Source organism: Eschrichtius robustus, chromosome 2 (assembly GCF_028021215.1).
Source record: "Eschrichtius robustus isolate mEscRob2 chromosome 2, mEscRob2.pri, whole genome shotgun sequence".
Classification (NCBI taxonomy): Eukaryota; Metazoa; Chordata; class Mammalia; order Artiodactyla; family Eschrichtiidae; genus Eschrichtius; species Eschrichtius robustus.
In genome coordinates, this window is record NC_090825.1 from 54745426 (window position 1) to 54760449 (window position 15024).

Here is a 15024-nt window from a genome sequence, read left to right on the forward strand (position 1 = left end):
TCTCTCTGATAAATGAATTTAATTATGCACTCAATTATATTAACCCTTAGCTGCTGCAAATAGGAATTCTGCAGCCAGAATGAGATAAAAGAGTCTACCCATCGGAAAATTTTTTGGCTATTGGGATTTCTGTCACTGACAACTTTTGGTACCAGAGAACAACACTGCCAGCAGATGATGTTGTTTATGAGATCAGCACTTGTCTATTTTGGTGCCACGTAGGAGTGTACCAAACACTGCACTTGCAATTTTACACTTTGCTCTTCCTCCTGGTGGCCTCCAATTTAACCACTGCTTAACGGAGGAGAACTGAACGAGACCCAGGCAAGGAACACGAAGTTGCAACTCGGTTCTAATTCATTCAACAATCATAATGCCTTTCACGTGCTATTTATTCTGCTCCCATATCCCTCTCTTGCATAATCACTATCAATTCAATTTCCAGGGGTTCTGCACACTGAGCAGACGATAAACAATTTCCAGGCACTAACTTCAACCTGCAAATGGCCCCATCAGCACCTCCCCCCCACACACACTGTCTTCTGTTCCCAGGTGTTATGTAAAGCTCAGTTACTAAGCTTTCGGGGCTGGGAGCTGCCTGTCTTCCGGGAACTCTGTAAGCAAGAGGAGAAAACTGTAAGCCATTAGCCTGCTTTGAAGACTTGGAGACATGAGGCTTAACTGAGGTTTACTGGCAATTGGGTTTGTCCTTATTCCAAATCCTTCCAGCTCTGGCCCCTGTTAAGTTTCTTTGAGTACACCGTCTTCTTTTCCCATTTCCCAATACACTAAAGGTCCTTTTCTGGGACTGAATCATAAATTACAAGGTGTAATCTAAAGAAAAACATTTATTTTGGAGTCTCATTAACAACTCAGAGGAGAGCGATAGCGTTTGTTCCCCGCATGATGGAGTGGACTCCTGCAGACGTGAAAAGGGCCAAGCCCTCTTCCTAATCCTTAAAGACACACACACACACACACACACACACACACACACACACGGTCAATATTCACAACAGGGAAGGTACCACAGAAGGGCAGAGGAAACACTGCACTAAAGACAGTCTCTCTAAACACCAAGTATGAAGCTCCTTGTCGTTAGTGATTTACTGACAACCATATATAATTATCCATCCCATGTGTCAGTTTTTACAATAGTGTCTCTCAGTGCCAAAATTCAGCCCTTTATACTCTGCTCCATGATGTTGGGACTGGGGCTCTGCAAGCCACGTTTCTCCTTTGTCAGTTGGCTCCATATTCAACTCTGCCAATAGGGGATACTAGAGGGAAACTTCAAGGGAGAAGCCAGGAGAAGCAACATTCTTCTTCCTGTTTGCCTCTGTTCCTATGAGCATCACCCCAACGATGGTCCTTCATCCAGGAAGTGACAGCTCATTCCAATCTCCTGCTTCCTTTTGCCCCATTCAGAACTAGCCTTATCACCCACTGGCCTCTCCCCTGAGCTGCTGAGGTATCTGGACCTGGGTGGTACCCCCTCCTCAGAAGTCTGAGTCCCAATTCTGTGAGACCCGCCTCTGAGCCTCTGGGTTCTGATCGACCCCACCTCTTCCCTTTGTTCCCCAACCCTGGGGGATGGCAATGGCTTCATGTAATTATTACCTCTGTGTTACCTCAGGGTTCACTTTTTGTTTTTTCTGAAACATGTTGAACCAATCTCCTATATTCAATCTTCTATGCTGGAAGCCCCTGTGTTTTCTACTTTTCTGACTGGCCCCAATGGCTCCTCCTTGTATTAACCATACCCTGCTCCCTGCCTGATCCCTGAGCAAAATCCTAATCATTTTGCTCCTACAAAACTTGTCTTCTAACTGCCCTATCTTCTGATTCTCCCAGTGTAATACCTGATGGTGATTAACAGTAGTGGACAGGGGTGGAGGAGAGGGCAAGGCATGAAGGATCCCGCGCCCCAAAAACTAGAAGCAGTGTTCCTGCATAAAGTCTTAGTTGGTCCACTTATGGAATAAAGAACAGGGGGTCAAATGAGAGTAAACCTCCCTGTCAGTCTGCCCTCAAGAGGAAAGAGGAAAGGAGACTTCTTGCTAAAATACTTGGAAAGGAGGCTCAGAAACTAATGAGCTATACTCACATTTTAATAATTCAGGAATTCTGAATGACATAATAAATAGGCAAATGGCAAACACTACCACTGAGTAGTGTTTGCAAAATCCCACCTTCTGGGCTTCCCTCTTAGCCTTCTCTAAGGTCCTCTTCTAGGACTGCCGTGAAAGGAATGACTTAGTGATTTTCAGTCTTTACTGAAAGAATTAGCCTGTCAGCCACCTTTTCCTCAAGATTGCTAGCTGAATTCAGAGAGTTGAGAAAATGGGAGTCTTTCATGAAAAGAAATGAGCAAGGATAATATTGGAGCTAAGAAGGGCAAAAGCACACAGGTTTCATCAGACACTTGAGTATAAAGCCTGGATCTGCCACTTTCTAGTCTGAGCCTCAGTTTCAGCTGCAAAATGGGAGTGATAATGACCTTGCAGGACCTTTATGAGGATGAGATCTATCATATGGAATACCCTTGGCATAGGGTCCTGGCAGAGAGTGACTTGGCCATGAATGTTTTTGATTAAACCTGGCTTTAGGGGTCACATGTCAAGGACATTCCTGAGGTTGTCTCAGACTCCAGCAAGCTCCCATCTTTTCTTTCACTTTTTGAAGCAGGCCCCAAACCCAGGCCTCAGCTCTGCACTCCTTCTCAAGGCCTCCACTACCCATGCTGCTTCTCAGGGTTCCTCTCCCCCCTTCTCCAAGATCAGCTGTAAAGGAAGCATTCACCTCTGTTCTCTCACTTTCTTGTAGCCCCCAAAAATGATCATGTGGTATTTGTCTTCCTTTTAGAGGTTTACTACTAATCTCTACAGGGAAACAGAGATGGGAAGAAATGAAATTAACATCATGGGGAAGGTTCAAAGACCACAGAGTCCTCATTGTGGCCATCTGTAGCTTCTGACTCACCAGGAAGGGTAACCTTGGACCTCAGTCTATCATACCTGTGGGTGAAAGAGGGGCTTCCTCAGGATAAGGGGAAGAGCAACTATATCTCTTTGACCTCCAGAAGGCAACTTGCAGAAGGCCTTGTGCCTGGGTGGCAAGAAGTCCATTCACCAGGCCTCTGCCTTGCCTGGGACAGACCCTATGGGCCATCACCTCACTGTGGTGCCATTTGTGTGGCTCCAGTAGCCTGAAGGAGAGGACTCTGTATTTGGGGGAAGAGAGCAAGTGTGGCAGACAAAGGAGAGAGAGACCCTCGAAAGATCCGCTCGGGCTACTCCCCAACTTCACTCAGGGCTACTACCTACAAATGGTCTGATCACCCCCGCCTCTCCCTGCTTTCTCATAATTTATGAATAATTATATAACTATTATGAATTATATAATTATTTAATTTTTAACAACTGCAATAGCAAGGGTATAGTAAGTCCATCACTTACTGTGTTCCAACACTTACAGTAAGTTCCAAACACTTACTTCCATTAATTCTCACAACACCACCAGGAGGTATTTCGTATTACCCATCATACAGTGGAAGGAATTTAAGCCACAAAAAGGCAAGTGACATAACTTGTCTGTAATCCCACCCTAAGTAAGGGGCAGAATGGGATTTGAACCCAGGCCTGTCTGACTCCAAAGTTCATATTCTTTTCCATTATATGACGCTTTTCCAATAAATCTTCCCCCCAAGAAGACCCTTCCTAATCCACTGCAGGATCCTCTAATCCTCGGCAGGATCTCCTAGAATTTTTGCTATTCAGTGGGAAAGGATGAAGACTCCCAAATTCCCCAGCTATCTTCTTCTCCTTCTAACTGGAGTATTATTTCAGTAGATAGACCTAAATTTTAAATGGAGCTCTTGGATCTCACCAATGAAATATGATATGTAAGGACCCATGTTCTTCGGAACAGAAATCAAAACTGGCCTGGAGAGAGGCAGGCAGAAGGCAAGCAAAGGCCAGCTAATTGTCTCATGGACTCCCAGCCCTGCCTTGATGCCTGGTGGGTTCAGACCACTGTACTGGTCTCCTTTCTCCTCCAAGGGCATGGGCTTCATGGGAATCTAGGTTCCTTTAGACAGAGAAGCAGTACTGGGAGGTTGGAAAGAAGGGGGGTGAAATTTTTTTTTCTTGATACTTTTGTTTTGTCCTTTCCCCACACACTTCTTTTGTTTGTTTGTTGTTTGTTTGTGTTTGCTGTCTTTGGTATTTTTAATGGATAACTGTGTTATTTGGTTTTAATTCCCTTCAAAACTGTGTCACTTCTGAGCAAGTGATTAAAAGCCTTCTTAAGCTCCTCACAATCCCTGACCTCGGGGAAGAAAAAGGTTTTCCACATTAGTTGATGTGTTGTTTCTTCCCCTCCCTTAAACCATGTCAAAATAACACTGGGGAGAAGGTTCAAAGAGGTGGGGCACAGTGATGCCAGCCACCAGGCCCCTGCACGCCAGCACCATTTTAACCTGCCTTTGTTTTCCCTTCTACCTACACCCAACCAACACAGGCCACAAGCTGAAGCTGGGAAGGCAACCCTTGCCAGCTCCTCGCATGGAAATAAGAGGCCCTGCTGAGACCATTCTGGCATCCCAGCCAGGTCACAAACATCTCCTGGCCACATCTTGCCTAATGTCCTTCTCTCCCAGCTGGCTGCTTGGATAGGTCACCTCTCAGCTGACTGTTTACCCAACTCCACTTCAAAAAGAAAATGCCCATTCCTATTGGTCTAATAAAATTTCATATGGTTTTCCAAGCTATAAGGCAAAGGAATTTTGGTACAATTTGCCCAATAGCACTAATTTAATGGAGGAAAAAAAAAAAACAAACTTTTTTAACATTCTGGATTTTTCTTAGACTTTCCTCGGTCTATTTAATTAACATTATTACCAGTTCTTTTCTCTACTTGATTCCAGAAACACGTACGGAGCAGCTGCTACAAACTGGGTACCTGGTAGGCACTGAGAGGGCACCAGTGAACAAGTACAGAACCTCCCCTTAGTGGAGAAATCAACTCAAAGTGGAAAAAACCCACATGGTTAAACAATCTTCACCATGTATAGCTTGCCTGCATTGGTAATAGAGTCACCAGGCATTTTCCACTAAAATACTAAAAGATTCCTATGGTAAGACGTTAATCTCATATCCAGTCAGACCTGATCCTGGCAGGTGATTTCCTCACATGTACAGAATGTGAGCAGAGCTGATAACAATGTCTACCTTGCAAGACATAACATGGCAGAGTGTTTTCTTTCTCCTATCAGGCAAGCAAGAATCCGTGCCATCATCCATCACGCACACTGACAGTTTTTCTGATCCAAAACAGCTGTGGCCCTGAAAAGACAGAGGGCTGGGTGTCCATTCTGCTTTGGTGCCAATTAAGAGCCTAGCCTTTGTGATTCCAGCGTTGGCACCTTCCTCTGTGTCCTTCACGGGCACCTTCTCACATGGCCTTTTTCTGTTTGTTTATGTACATCCTCTTGACAACAGAAGGGGCCTGAAGGCACAAACGGACTCCAGATGGTCTGGGGAAGCAAATCCTAGCACCGAGGCTCCCCAATCCTTGGGCCTCCCTAAAGTGGGTGCCCCACAGGGCCTTCAGATCAACCCTCTGTTTCCTTCATGCACAGATAATTCGAGGGACTGTTGGGGGTGGAGGCTTCTCAACAACTGGCAAGACACTCGGCTTAATACAGCAAAGGCTTGGCCCCAACCACTTGGGGAACCTGCCGACTCATGGCCAAAGGCAAGTACATGAATTTATTCCAACTCTAGGTGAGAGAAAGAGGGAATTGCATTTCGAGGAGGTAAATGGAAAATTATGCTTTAAGGATACTGATCCCCTACCCCCTCCCACTTAATGAGCTAAATACACAGCAGTACACACAAATTACATTGAAAACGACATAGTAGGATTTTTTAAAGAACTAACCTTTGAATAGAACTTTACAACATGCCCTCGACTTGCATTATTTATTTACATCTCCTCTCCCGTGCTCAGTGGGCCTTTTATCATGCCCATTGTTTTAGATGAGAAAACTGAGTCAGAAAGCGTAACTTGCCAGACGATCCACAACAAAGAAGTGACAACGTTTGGGCATGACTTGCACAGCCCTCCAAGGTGCCATGCTGCCCCGTCAATCCCTGTCAGAAACCCCTGAGGCACCTCCAGGGGATACCATCACTCCACAAGGAGAACACTGTAGATGTCACTGGATTCTGGCTCCCTCAGATCTTTCCCTACTCTAGTTCCCTTTGGGTTTAAATGGCAGCAAGCAAGGAAGCAAGCTGGGCAGCAGTGATGAACCCCAAAGACCCTGCTGATGAACAGAGTAAAATGACCAAGGAATCAGTGACCCAAAGTCTCCTTTAAGGTTCAAAGTCTAAAGAAAACAAACCCAGAAGAGATGTGTGTGAGAAGAGAAATAAGAAAGTTGACATTCAATCACTCTGTCGCTCTCCCTTCATCATCATCATCATCATCATCTATATCTCTCTCTCTCCCACCTTCCCCCTTAATCTCCTCTCCCCTCTTCCTCCCTCTTCCTTTCCCTCTTCTTCACACTCCCCAGACCAAGACCCAGTGAGGACTCAAAGGCCAGGGCAGTTGCCTGAAGCCATGCCTCATGGGCTATAACCCAGGGAAATAATGTATAGGAACTGGGGCCAGGTAAGCCAGGACTCAGAAAGGGGGCCATAGGGAGTCCCTAAACCAAGCACAGAGGACCAACCAGGAGGGAGTTCCCTGGGGTTTGGGTGCCTCCAGCCTCAGGTGTAAACATGCTGGGAAGAGGAGGGGGCCTGGGGCAATGCAGAGCAGAGAAATCTGCAGGCCTCCCCAAAAGCTCCCCCAGTGGTTTAGGCTGACTTCACAGGAAAAGGGACCACTCTTCAAGCAGTCAGCAGGCTTCAAGATGAAACCCTTACATGCAGTTGCTGGGTATGTCCCACTCATCAGAGGGCAGTTGCGTGGTACCTATCAACGCTTAAAATCTGCATGCCATTTGACGTAGCCATTCCACTACAGGTCTGTCTTACAGAGAGACTTGCCTGTGTACACAAAAATATCTCTGCAAAGATGTTCACTGCAGCATATTGCAATCACAAAAGACTGGAAACTACCTAAATAGTGAATGACTGGAATGGGATAAATATAATTAGGTTTGCTCATACAATGGAATACTCTGTAACCATTAAAAAGAATGAGTCGACTCTATATTAAAGACAAGGAGGTGGGGATTGGCCCCTAACAAGAAGTTCAAGGTAGAGAGCTGGGAGAGTAGATTTCTTTGGAAGTAGTTATCAGTGGGCCATGCTTTCCCCACCCTACCCAACCCCTATGGAAGAGGCCTGAAGGGGACCATTTGAGAGCGTGGCCTGAACGCCCTGGAGTTTGAAGGCCACAGAGACTGGTCTGTGACTCACACTTGCGCCTGACAGAATCTATCTCAAGCACATGTTAGGGGTCCAATAAATGTCTGTTGAATAATGGAAGAGACAAGTGAATGAATGAATGAATACCTGCAAAGTATAAAAGTGAGAGGCTGTGACTACACCTGATGAGGTGATGGGCACATTAGCTACACAATGGTTACAGACAGCATATCCACACACACTTGCACAAAAGTTGATTGCATGAATACATTGAGGAAACTAAGGCTATTTGACTAAACCTAATTTTGTCATATTAGACATTTTGTCAGAAAAGCCCATGGTGGCCCAGGAATCTTCCATGTCTTCCTTAAACAGCTCTGGCCTCAAGTTAATCCCTAGGATGAAGACTGTAGAAAACCCAGGGAACATTCTAGATGAAAAAAATCTCTGCAGTTAAAAGTAGTTATCTCTGGCTGACAAGAGATTCTGGTTCCCAGGTCTTCATTTATTTGCTTCTGTCCTCATGTCATTCGTTCTTCTACCCTTTAACCGTAATCAGTCCTTGACTACGTAATACCTGACAGTAGAAGGGAAAGGATTCAATCTCACTCCCCTCTCTCATCAGCACACTGAGAACCTTTGGCGGCATCTCAGCCCAGAGACCCAGGTAAAGTGTCCCCACTGCTGCTCCAGCAATAAGCATCAGTTGTCTGTACACATCAACTCTTTTAACAACAGGCTTTGCTTACTCGTGATGAAAATCCTCCATTTTAATTAAGTAGTGGAACTGCATTTGTAATCTAGTTTAATGCCCCAGAACAAGTTCCTGAACTACAGAGCCTGTATCTGTGCTCCACTAACTCTCCTTAAACACACTTACTACAGCTACAGCCATAAGAGGGAAGTGTGGATGTCCGTGCAAACATACACTTGAAAGACTGAATCCAAACGGGAATCATCGTGGTGTGCACGTGCACTTGGGCTTTGAACACCCTTCACCAGAGTTGATTCACTAGTCCTCCTGATGCTCCTGTGAAGCAGAAAGATGAAACCAGGCTCCAAGAGTGAGCCCCACCAAATCCCACCATACTTCCAATAACCAAGTGATGGGATGAAAGCGGCCAGGGTAAACAAGCATGGGCTATGTGATTTTCAAGATCTATTTATCCAGTCCTATTTGGAATAGGGAGGGATTCCAAGGCAAGGAAATTCCAGAAGGCCCCATAAGAGGAGCCAAGCCTTTGATATAACTTTCTGTCGCTCCTTGCTTCCCCATGCAAATCTCTCATTACCCCATCCAAATAACTTCCAAAACCACAGCTTCCTCTGTGTCTTGCAATGAGAAAATCTGTGCACTTGTACTGGGAACGTACCTGCCCTCACTCCCCATCATCTGGAGGGAAGGAGGCCTGAGCCCATCAATAGCTCAGTTCAGCTGGTTCCTGAACGGAGAGGGGAGGATCAAAGGGCCAGAAATATTCATTTATGGGGAAAAGTAAAAGAATTAAATATGCAGAACCTGACCAAATGACGCCTGAAGGGGGAAGTAAATGCCCACGAGCATTTGAAGGGTGTAACCAAACACCACAAAGAGAGACTTATTTTTAAAAGATGGCTCAAGTGGTTGTAACAGGGAGAGACTGAAGGAAAGCAAAGCAAAATCTCAACTATTAAGTAAATTCTACCTTCAGCCAGGGCTATAATACAGAGGGAATTGGTATCAATAGAACCTCTAGACTGAAACTTACATTCTCTAGAATTTGTATGTTTCCATTTCCGATCCATTTCCCAGATGTGTGTGTTTGGACTTAGAAATATATGTTTGAATACTGCCTCTTGTATCTATATGTTCTGTGTATTTTTTGCATGTACTTTGTGCTCTCGTATCTTTGATTTCTATGTACTTCTTGCATGTACTCCCTAGGGTGTAATTTGCAAATGGCCTGTTCTTGTGGCAGCAAAGGCCAGCAGGTGTGCATGATTTGTCAGAACAAACAAATAAGCTCAGTAATGGTGATTTTAGAAATAAAATACCTAAGAATCCCTCCATATTAGTGACTTCAGTGCCTCACATGGATTTGAAGTTCTGCCACTCGGTTTTCTCCAAGCTCTCTGGAGAATAAATGGGTGATGTCATAAGAATATAGCCAGAAAATAGATCTTAACAGTTTTCTCCTGAGATACACTATGTGGCAAGTCCTTCTGGAATTTCTAGATGGGAAGAAATAGGCACAGTGAGAACAGCTTTTCTGAGAGTCTTTCAACACATTTATTCCCAGATGGGTTCAGTGCAAGAGTGAAAATTATTTTTTTAAGGAGCGTAGAAATTTCAACAAAGGTTTGGTTTGAGTTTTAACTACAGACTTAGGCCTCTCCATCACCTAGGGCGTAGATGAGGGGGTCTACATTTCAGTTACAAGCTCTTACGTGACTCATGTTCTACAGCAGAAGGGGCACTGAACTAGAAGTCTGTAGAGTTTAAATCCCCCCTCCATCATTTAAATATCTGGATGATCTTGGATAAGTCAACTTTCCTTCCCAGACCACTTTCCTTACATCCAAATGAGGGAATTGGACTAAACTGGTGGGTTTTTTTTAAAACACTTTTTTTCATAGACAGCAGAGTTCCTTTTTAAATATAATACTACACAGAAGTCCAATAATATGAACAGGATCAAAATCTTTCTGGTTAAAGCAAAACTGAGTGGTCCAGAGTTTGACCACCAACATCCTCCATTACAGGTCATGACCCTCAGTCCCCCCTCAGAAACCCCTGAGGCACCTCCTTGGGACACCGTTGCTCCCTAAGGAGAACATCGTGGATGTCACTGGATTCTGGCTCCCTCAGATCTTTCCCTACTCTAGCTCCCTTTGGGTTTAAATGGCAGCAAGCAAGGAAGCAAGCTGGGCAGCAGTGATGAACCCCAAAGACCCTGCTGATGAACAGAGTAAAATGACCAAGGAATCAGTGACCCAAAGTCTCCTTTAAGGTTCAAAGTCTAAAGAAAACAAACCCAGAAGAGATGTGTGTGAGAAGAGAAATAAGAAAGTTGACATTCAATCACTCTGTCGCTCTCCCTCTCTCTCTCATCTTTATCATCATCATCATCATATCTCTATCTCTCCCACCTTCCTTCTCTCTCTCTCCCCTCCCCCCTTCCTCCCTCTTCCTCTCCCTCTTCCTCACACTCCCCAGACCAAGGCCTAGCAAGGTCCCAAAGGCCAGGGCAGTTGCCTGAAGCCATGCCTTATGGGCTATAACCCAGGGAAATAATGTATAGGAACTGGGGCCAGGTAAGCCAGGACTCAAAGAAGGGGCCATAGGGAGGCTCTAAACCAAGCACAGAGGACCAACCAGGGGGGAGTTCCCTGGGATTTGGGTGCCTCCAGCTTCAGGTATAAACATGCTGGGAAGAGGAGGGGGCCTGGGGCAATGCAGAGCAGAGAAATCTGCAGGCCTCCCCAAAAGCTCCCCCAGTGGTTTAGGCTGACTTCACAGGAAAAGGGACCACTCTTCAAGCAGTCAGCAGGCTTGAAGATGAAACCCTTACATGCAGTTGCTGGGTATGTCCCACTCATCAGAGGGCAGTTGCGCGGTACCTATCAACACTTAAAATCTGCATGCCATTTGACGTAGCCATTCCACTACAGGTCTGTCTTACAGAGAGACTTGCCTGTGTGCACAAAAATATCTCTGCAAAGATGTTCACTGCAGCATATTGCAATCACAAAAGACTGGAAACTACCTAAATAGTGATTGATTGCAATGGGATAAATATATTTAGTTTTGCTCATACAGTGGAATACTGTAGCCATTAACAAGAATGAGTCAATTCTGTAATAAGAATAAGGAAAGAGCTCTAACATCTAATGCTAAGTGAAAAAAGGTACAGATATTGTGTGCAATAAGGTATGTCTTATGTGGAAAGGATGTGTACATATATGCTTGCATATTCACAGAATATTTCTAGAAAGGTACACAAAAAGTGCTCATAATGGTTACTTTAGGGAGAAAAATCTAGGTGGGGGATGGAGAGATATCTGTGAGAGGAAAAATCTTTTTTTAAATGCCCTTTCATACACTGATTCAACTTCTTTTTATAACGTGCATATATGCATTTAAAGAAAGGAAAAATAAGAATTGTGTTAGAACAAAACCTGTCAAGTTGATTTAGCTTTCAAAAACAATTGTACACTTTAGGAGTCCAAAAATCAGCCAACTGTTATCTTTATCAGAAACTAGAATCAAACAGAGAAACTGACTGGGTCACTAAGACCTTTACTGCAAACCCACTTGACAATGGGGAGCACTGAGAAAAGTACTGGATGTGAGAGCAGGAGGCCAGGTTTCTGGCCGTGTCCTCACCACCTCAAGCAAGTCACATGGGCTTTCTCGGCCCGTCATGCTTCATTCATAACATGACTGTGTGAGCTAGGTGGTCTCCAAGCTTCTTCCCTCCTCTAAGATGCACCCCTGACATGCTGTGGCCACAAACTTGAGCTTTGGACTTCTAATCCCAGCCCTGCTGACCTATTACTTGTGTGACCTCGGGCAACGTATTCAATTTTGTAAACCTCAATTTCCTTATCTGAAAAAAACAGATGCTAATTCTATCGGCCACACAGGGTTTTGTGAGAATTAAATAGGAGCCTGCCCTAAAGCACACAGCACAGCGGCACCCTCTAGCTGGTATGCTCATCCCCAGATATTCTCAGACTTAGTTCCTACCTCATAGGTCGCCAACCAATCTAAATTGACCTCTCTGCTCTGGTTACTGTTTATCACATTAGGTTGTTTCTTTCCTTTACAGCATGCATCACAATTTGTAATTACCTTGAATATTAATTTGTTTACTGTCCATTTCACCCCAACTAGAAGGTAAGCTCTATGAGGTTAATGACTTAATTTTTCAGGCTCACCACTCCATCTCTAGCCTCTAGCACAGAGGCTGCTCATATACATTCCTTGAGTGAATAAATGAATAAAGCAATGCTAGCTGCTAGTTGCTGTTGACCCTCACAACAGCCCCTTGCCAGGGAAGATAAATGAGCTCTTTCTCGAAGAGTGGTTGTGAGAATTGCTAACATTACTTTACAGAGCCTCAGAGCAGTTCAGTAACGTGCCCAGAGTTACCTGGCTAATAAGTGGCAGAGCCAAGACCGAAACCCATCCCTTTGTTGACTCCAAACTCTGTTCCCTCAACCGCTGGACTATTCTAGGGCAGAGAATTCCCTTGCCTGGAGTTACGTACATACAACTCGTGCCCGGCTCCTGAGGACATGGCTCCAACAATAATCACGTCCGATCTTTCTACTCTGCATTGCCTGAAACACCACTAATGGGAAATCGCACTAATCTACGCTTTAGCACATTTATCCCGTGCAGTTCCCTCCTGCTGACCCTTTAAAGGTCTTTTCTGGGGGCAGAAAACAGAAGATATTCCTGAGTCACACAACAACACTTTGAAACTTCCCAGCTGAAGCTCAGAATTATTCACAATCACCGAATAGCAAAAGTGACTAGTTGTCATTTGAATATCACCAAAGTCACGAGAAGTAATCACTTGGAAAGTCTTATTACATCTGGAGAAGGAAACAGAAGCAACTGAGGAGAAAGACTGAAATCTCAGAGGCTGATGAATGGCTCACTATGTTGTCATTTTTGAGGTGATGTCAAGTTTATGAGTGTTGCTTGCCTTAATGCTGTTGTTGTTATCGAGCAATTGTAAAGTTCCTGGCTAGAAAGCCCACAAACTATAAAAAGCTGGGAATCATCCCTCTGTTTTTAGATGTAAGTTCTACCATCGGCAAGCAGGAAAAACCTTTTAGACACAAAGCTTCGGAGGGAGAGAGATGTAAACAGTGTCTTAGCTAGGATACCAGCCATAGGTAGCACCAGCCTCAGAAGAGCAAACGACAGAATGAGCAAGCTGTTATTGATTAACCCATCACATGCATGTTCTGAGGAAGCTGCTTTTGAAGTCAGGTTGAAAAACATTCAGCAAGAAAAAGTTGCCACATTTCCGTTATTCTCTTCTACAATGGAATGGGAAGATAATAGTTCACCTGCACTCAAAACCCAAGCAGCATATTCAGTCACCTGCAAAAAAATTGCTCCATTCTCCCAGTGGACAAGTTAAGAACTATGGCTTTGTCTTTACAAGTCAATACATATAAAATCTGTCATTCATTCCATCTTCGAAGAAGTCAAACTGGGTATCCTATAAAAAAACACAGCTCAGTGGGATGCTAATTTGGACACATGACCTTCCTGTATAAATCTTACAGAATCAAGCCCCCAAGTTCACTGGCATATCAATTAAATAGGACTTCCAGTGACGGAGATCTTTAATAGCTAAAACAAATGGCAAATTGGCAGCTCCAATACACTAGAATAGTGTTTCTAAAAATGTGGTCTGTGAATTACGTTTATCACGAATACCCAGGACGCTTCTGAAAGGACAGATTTCTAAGCCCCACCTTAGTCCTGTAGTTTCGTGGATAGTGTCCATTACCTTACAAAAACAAACAAAAAACCCTTCTCAGGTGAACATTTTACATTTTAACATTTGAGAACCACTGGAGTATAGAAATAACAACATCTGCTCAGACCAAGCAACCTGCGCTTCTCACACCTAAACAATGTAGAACAGGATGCAGACAACAGCAAAGACAAACTCCCACTGTGGTGAAAGCAAGAAGGGAGACATCTCTCTAGAATAATGCAGACAAGAGCTTACAGTCATTCCATTTCACCTTTTCCTCTTCTTCCTTCAGTAAAGCAGAGGGGGACTTTTTCGGGCACCAAAAAATCTCATTTCCTATTGCTATAAAGAAATAAATGGTCATTTCACGTACAAAAAAATAATAAACAGGAAGAAAAACGACTTGGAGACAGAAATGATGAATTGAGTTCTGGACATTGATTCATAAAACAATTATTAATTAAGTACCATATCCAGTTTGAGCCTTGTAGGGTCATCCAAGTGGAGTTTTCCTATGGGCAGCTGGCTACTGTGGTCTCAAACTCAAGAAGAGTTCTAGAGTCAACAACACATAAGTGACACCAGAAGCCTTGAGTGTAAAGTGTGTAGAATGGCCAAATAAGAATAAGCACAGAATCTTTGGGAGCATCTGAAAGAAAATTCCTCAGAGTAGAGTAATGGATGATGATGATCCAGAAAGAACAAGGAGAGCTGACAGAGTGATGTGACGGAAACCAGAGAAAAAAAATGTCAAGAAAAGGGGATGATCAACAATGTCAAATACAAAAGAGAGAACATGTAATATAAGTGCAAAGAGTACCTACTGAATTTGATAAATGGATTATTGGTAATCTCTGTAAGAGATGCTTTCGTAGATTACTCTGTGGTGGGATGTCAGATTGCAGAGAATTGAGGAGCAGCCAGGAAATGAGGAAGTCAAGAGAGCAGGTAGGGATAATACTTCGAAGGAGTTTGGCTGGGAAGGAAGAAGGGGCCGCATTCAGAGAGGGATTTTTAAGAAGGAAGAGACAGGTACTTATTTAGGTACCAAGTGAAAGAATCAGTGGAGAAAGAAAGAATAAGAATACAGAATGGCATGAGAATAATGTATGGAGAAGCTCCCAAGGGAAAGAATAGGATGTGATTTAAAGCAC